Below are 6,969 nucleotides of genomic sequence, written 5' to 3' on the forward strand. Positions count from 1 at the left end.
GGGGGAGGGGAGGGGAGGCGCGATGGAACGGGAACGGCCGGGGACGGGCGGCGGTGTCGGACGGCGGCAGCCCTAGGGCACAGCGGTGGTACAGAAGAGATTTTAGTTACAGTATTGGGTCGGACGGAGGAGGAAGAAAGGATAACGGAAGAAGGGGACATGGGGGCGACGATTTTTTGACGGCCCGGATTGTTCACTGGCATGCCTAACGGTGGATGGAGAGATTTTACCGTCGGGGAGAGATGGACCGGCGAGCATCTCCAACAACATATATTGGAAAAAGGGATTTTATCATTTATGTCATCGGTTGTGTTCCACTACTCAGTTTTGCCATTAGAAATTACAACTGCTCAAAAGTGTCATCGATCTGTGAGATGCTTGCTTAAAAATGCCATTAGATATCTAAAAAATGCCATCGTTCCATTAGATGTTTACTCAAAAATGTCATTAGACATTATTATTTTCACGTTAAACCCGTTGATCATGTTATATGACAAAAATAAGCCTAGACTCACATGTCAGTTCTCTCTATCTCACAGTGATAAGTGTGGCCCCACTTGTCAGGACTAACCAAGCGAATAATTTTACAAGAAAATAAGAATGTTGTTGGGATCAAGTGAGCCCCATACTTTATTGTAGTGAGATAGAGGGAGAGCTGGCATGTTGGTTCATAGGTACTTATGTCATTTAACATGGCAAAAGATTTGAGATCACAATAATGGTGTTCAATGGCATTTTTGAGCATGTGTCTAACGAAGCGATGGCATTTTTGAGCAATTAAAAATTCTGATGGGGAACGTAGCATGCAATTTAAAAAAATTCCTACGATCACGCAAGATCTATCTAGGAGATGCATAGCAAAGAGACGGGAGAATGTGTCCACGTACCCTCGTAGACCGAAAGCGGAAGAGTTTAGTAACGCGGTTGATGTAGTCGAACGTCTTCACGATTCAACCGATCCAAGTACCAAACATATGGCACCTCCATGTTCAGCACATGTTCAGCACGATGACGTCCCTCGTCCTCTTGATCCAGTTGAGGACGAGGGAGAGTTCCGTCAGCACCACGGCGTGGCGACAGTGTTGATGATGTTACCGGCGCAGGGCTTCGCCTAAGCACTACGATGATATGACCGAAGTGTTAAACTGTGGAGGGGGGCACCACACACGGCTAAGAGATTGTCTGTTGTGCTTTGGGGTGCCCTCCTGGCCACGTATATAAAGGAGGGAGGGAGGAGGCCGGCGGCCTAGGAGGGACACGCCAAAAGGGGGGAGTCCTACTAGGACTCCCTAGTCTTAGTAGGATTCCCCTTCCCTTTCCTTTCCGGAATAGGAGAAGAGGGAAAGAGGTGGAGTAGAAGGAGGAAAGGGGGGGCCTCACCCCTAGTCCAATTCGGTTTGGGCTAGGGGGATGCGCATCTCCACCTGACCGCTGCCTCCTCTCTTCCACTAGGGGGGCACGACGAACTGTAGCAACGGTGCATACTCAGGGAGAACACTTATACCTTAAAATTTAGTGAGGGATCATCTTATAATGCTACCGTCGTATTAAGCAAAATAAGATGCATAAAAGCTAAACATCAAATGCAATCAAAATATGTGACATGATATGGCCATCATCAGCTTGTGCTCATGATCTCCATCACCGAAGCATCGTCACGATCTCCATCATCACCGGCTTGACATTTTGATCTCCATCGTAGCATCATCGTCGTCTCGCCAACTATTGCTACTACGACTATCGCTACCGCTTAGTGATAAAGTAAATAAATTACATGGCGATTGCATTTCATACAATAAAGCGACAACCATATGGCTTCTGTCAGTTGCCGATAGCTCTGTTACAAAACATGATCATCTCATACAACAATTTATATCTCATCATGTCTTGACCATATCACATCATAGCAAGCCCTGCAAAAATAAGTTAAACGTCCTCTACTTTGCTGTTGCAAGTTTTACGTGGCTGCTACGGGCTTCTAGCAAGAACCGTTCTTACCTACGCATCAAAACCACAATGATGTTTCGTTAAGTGTGTTGTTTTAACCTTCAACAAGGACCGGTCGTAGTCAAACTCGATTCAACTAAAGTTGGAGAAACAGACACTCGCCAGCCACCTATGTGCAAAAGCACGTCGGTAGAACCAGTCTCATGAATGCGGTCATGTAATGTCAGTCCGGGCCGCTTCATCCAACAATACCGCCGAATCAAAGTAAGACGTTGGTAGTAAGCAGTATGACTATTATCGCCCACAGCTCTTTGTGTTCTACTCGTGCATAAAACATCTACGCATAGACCTGGCTCGGATGCCACTGATGGGGAATGTAGCATGCAATTTAAAGAAAAAATCCTACGATCACGCAAGATCTATCTAGGAGATGCATAGCAACGAGATGGGAGAGTGTGTCCACGTACCCTCGTAGACTGAAAGTGGAAGCGTTTAGTAACGCGGTTGATGTAGTCGAACATCTTCATGATTCAACCGATCCAAGTACTGAACGTACGGCACCTCCGTGTTCAGCACACGTTCAACACGATGACGTCCCTCGTGCTCTTGATCCAGTTGAGGACGAGGGCGAGTTCCATCAGCATGATGGCGTGGCGACAGTGTTGATGATGTTACCGGCGCATGGCGACGGTGTTAAACTGTGGAGGGGGGCACCGCACACAGCTAAGAGATTGTCTGTTGTACTTTGGGGTGCCCTCCTGGCCACGTATATAAAGGAGGGAGGGAGGAGGCCGGCGGCCTAGGAGGGGCGCGCCAAAAGGGGGGAATCCTACTAGGACTCCCTAGTCCTAGTAGGATTCCCCTTCCCTTTCCTTTCCGGAATAGGAGAAGAGGGAAAGAGGTGGAGGAGAAGGAGGAAAGGGGGGGCGCCCCCACCCCTAATCCAATTCGGTTTGGGATAGGGGGGGCATGTGCCTCCACCTGGCCGCTGCCTCCTCTCTTCCACTAAGGCCCATGAAGGCCCATTAATTCCCCGGGGGGTTCCGTTAACCTATCGGTACTCCGGAAAATGTCTGAACCTTTCTAAAACCTTTCCGGTGTTCGAACATAACCTTCAAATATATCAATCTTTATGTCTCGACCATTTCAAGACTCCTCGTCATGTCCGTGATCTCATTTGAGGCTCCGAACAAACTTCGGTCATCAAATCACATAACTCGTAATACAAATGGTCATCGAATGTTAAGCGTGCGAACCCTACGGGTTCGAGAACTATGTAGACATGATCGAGACACATCTCCAATCAATAACCAATAGCGGAACCTAGATGCTCATGTTGGTTCCCACATATTCTACGAAGATCTTTATTGGTCAAACCGCATAACAACATACGTCATTCCCTTTATCATGGGTATGTTACTTGCCCGAGATTCGATCATCGGTATCATCATACCTAGTTCAATCTCGTTACTGGAAAGTCTCTTTACTTGTTCCGTAATGCTTCATCCCACAACTAACTCATTATTCACATTGCTTGCAAGGCTTATAGTGATGAGCATTACCGAGAGGGCCTAGAGATACCTCCCCGATACACGGAGTGACAAATTCTAATCTCGATCTATGCCAACCCAACAAACACCTTCGGAGACACCTATAGAGCATCTTTATAATCACCCAGTTACGTTGTGACGTTTGATAGCACACAAGGTGTTCCTCCGGTATTCGGGAGTTGCATAATCTCATAGTAAGAGGAACATGTATAAGTCATGATGAAAGAAGTAGCAATAAAACTGTAACGATCTAATGCTAAGCTAACGAATGGGTCTTGTGCATCACATCATTCTCTAATGATATGATCCCGTTCATCAAATGACAACACATGTCTACGGTCAGGAAACATAACCATCTTTGATTAACGAGCTAGTCAAGTATAGGCATACTAGGGACACTTTGTTTTGTCTATGTATTCACACATGTACTAAGTTTTCGGTTAATACAATTCTAGCATGAATAATAAACATTTATCATGATACAAGGAAATATAAATAACAACTTTATTATTGCCTCTAGGGCATATTTCCTTCAGTCTCCCACTTGCACTAGAGTCAATAATCTAGTTCACATCACCATTTGATTTAACATTAATAGTTCACATCTATAAGTGATTAACACCCATATATAGTTCACATCGCCATGTAACCAATAACTAAAGGGTTCACTAGAGTCAATAATCTAGTTCACATCGCTATGTGATTAACACCCAAAGAGTACTAAGGTGAGATCATGGTTTTCTTGTGAGAGAAGTTTAGTCAATGGGTCTGCCATATTCAGAGCCGTATGTATTTTGCAAATTTTCTATGTCTACAATGCTTTGCATGAAGCTACTCAAGCTAATTGCTCCCACTTTCAATATGTATCTAGATTGAGACTCAGGTCACCTAGATCGGTGTAAAAGCTTGCGTTGACGTAACTCTTTACGACGAACTCTTTATCACCTCCATAACCGAGAAATATTTCCTTAGTCTTCTTAGGTAACTAAGGATAACTTTGACCGTTGTCTAGTGATCCACTCCTGGATCACTGTCGTACCCCCTTGCCAACTCATAGCAAGGCACACAACTCTTCTGGTACATAGCATGGCATACTTTATAGAACCTATAATTGAGGCACAGGGAATGACTTTCATTCTCTTTCTATGTTCTGTCGTGGTCGGGCTTTGAGTCTTACTCAACTTTACACCTTGTAATATAGGCAAAAACTCCTTCTTTGACTGATCCATTTTGAACTACTTCAAAATATTGTCAAGGTATGTACTCATTGAAAAATCTTATTGGGCGTATTGATCTAACTCTATAGATCTTGATGCCCAATATGCAAGCAGCTTCACTGAGGTCTTTCTTTGAAAAACTCTTTTCAAACTCTCCTTTATGCTTTCCAGAAAATTCTACATCATTTTCGATCAACAAAATGTCATTCACATATACTTATTAGAAAGGCTGTAGTGCTCCCACTCACTTTCTTGTAAATACAGGCTTTACCACAAGTCTGTATAAAACTGTATGCTTTGATCAAATCATCAAAGCGTATATTCCAACTCCGAGATGCTTGCACTAGTCCATTGATGGATCGCTGGAGCTTGCACACTTTTTTAGCACTTTTTAGGATCGACAAAACCTTCTGGTTGCATCATATACAACTCTTCTTAGAAATATCCATTTAAGGAATGCAGTTTTGACATCCATTTGCCAGATTTCATAAAATGCGGTAATTGCTAACATGATTCAAACGGATTTAAACATCGCTATGGTTGAGAAAATCTCATTGTAGTCAACACCTTGAACTTGTCGAAAACCTTTTGCAACAAGTCGAGCTTTGTAGATAGTAACACTACTATCAGTGTGTGTCTTCCTCTTGAAGATACATTTATTTTGTATGGCTAGCCGATCATCAGGCTAGTCCATCAAAGTCCACACTTTGTTCTCATACATGGATCCCATCTCAGATTTCATGGCCTTGCTACCTCTTGAGCATGCGTTGGTTTTTCCCTTGAAGAGGAAAGGGTGATGCAGTAAAGTAGCGTAAGTATTTCCCTCAGTTTTTGAGAACCAAGGTATCAATCCAGTAGGAGGCTACACGCAAGCCCCTCGTACCTACACAAATAAATAAGAACCTTGCAACCAACGCGATAAGGGGTTGTCAATCCCTTCACGACCACTTGCAAAAGTGAGATCTCATAGAGATAATAAATATTTTTGGTATTTTTATGATGTAGATTGGAAAGTAAAGATTGCAAAATAAAGTAGATCGGAAACTTATATGATGGAAAATAGACCCGGAGGCCATAGGTTTCACTAGTGGCTTCTCTCAAGATAGCATAAGTATTACGGTGGGTGAACAAATTACTGTCGAGCAATTGATAGAAAAGTGCATACTTATGAGAATATCTAGGCATGATCATGTATATAGGCATCACGTCCGCGACAAGTAGATCGAAACGATTCTGCATCTACTACTATTACTCCACACATCGACCGGTATCCAGCATGCATCTAGAGTATTAAGTTCATAAGAACAGAGTAACGCATTAGGCAAGATGACATGATGTAGAGGGATAAACTCAAGCAATGTGATATAAACCCCATCTTTTTATCCTGGATGGCAACAATACAATACGTGCCTTGCTGCCCCTGCTGTCATTGGGAAAGGACACCGTAGGATTGAACCCAAAGCTAAGTACTTCTCCCATTGCAATAAAGATCAATCTAGTAGGCCAAACTAAACTGATAATTCGAAGAGACTTGCAAAGATAACAAATCATACATAAAAGAATTCAGAGGAGATTCAAATATTGTTCATAGATAATCTTGATCATAAACCCACAATTCATTGGATCTCGACAAACACACCGCAAAAAGAATTACATCGCATAGATCTCCAAGAAGATCGAGGAGAACTTTGTATTGAGAATCAAAGAGAGAGAAGAAGCCATCTAGCTAATAACTATGGACCTGAAGGTCTATGGTAAACTACTCACACTTCATCGGAGAGGCTATGGCGTTGATGTAGAAGCCCTCCGTGATCGATTCCCCATCCGGCGGAGCGCAGGAAAAGGACCCAAGATGGGATCTCACGGGTTCAGAAGGTTGCGGCAGTGAAATAGGGTTTCATGGTGCTTTTGGATGTTTTCACAGTATAAGAGTATATATAGGCGAAGGAAGTCGATCAGGGGAGCCACGAGGGGCCCACGAGGGTGGGGCGTGCCCACTCCCCTAGGGCGCGCCCTCCTACCTCGTGGCTTCCTCGTCTACTTCTTGACGTCCACTCCAAGTCTCCTGGATTGCGTTTGTTCCAAAAATAACTCTCCCGAAGGTTTCATTTTGTTTGGACTCCGTTTGATATTCCTTTTCTGCGAAACACTGAAATAGGCAAAAAAACAACAATTTGGACTGGGCCTCCGGTTAATAGGTTATTCCCAAAAATAATATAAAAATGCTTCGTAAAGCCCATTAAACATCCAAAACA

This window comes from Triticum dicoccoides, chromosome 4B (genome assembly GCF_002162155.2).
Source record: "Triticum dicoccoides isolate Atlit2015 ecotype Zavitan chromosome 4B, WEW_v2.0, whole genome shotgun sequence".
NCBI classification, from domain to species: Eukaryota; Viridiplantae; Streptophyta; class Magnoliopsida; order Poales; family Poaceae; genus Triticum; species Triticum dicoccoides.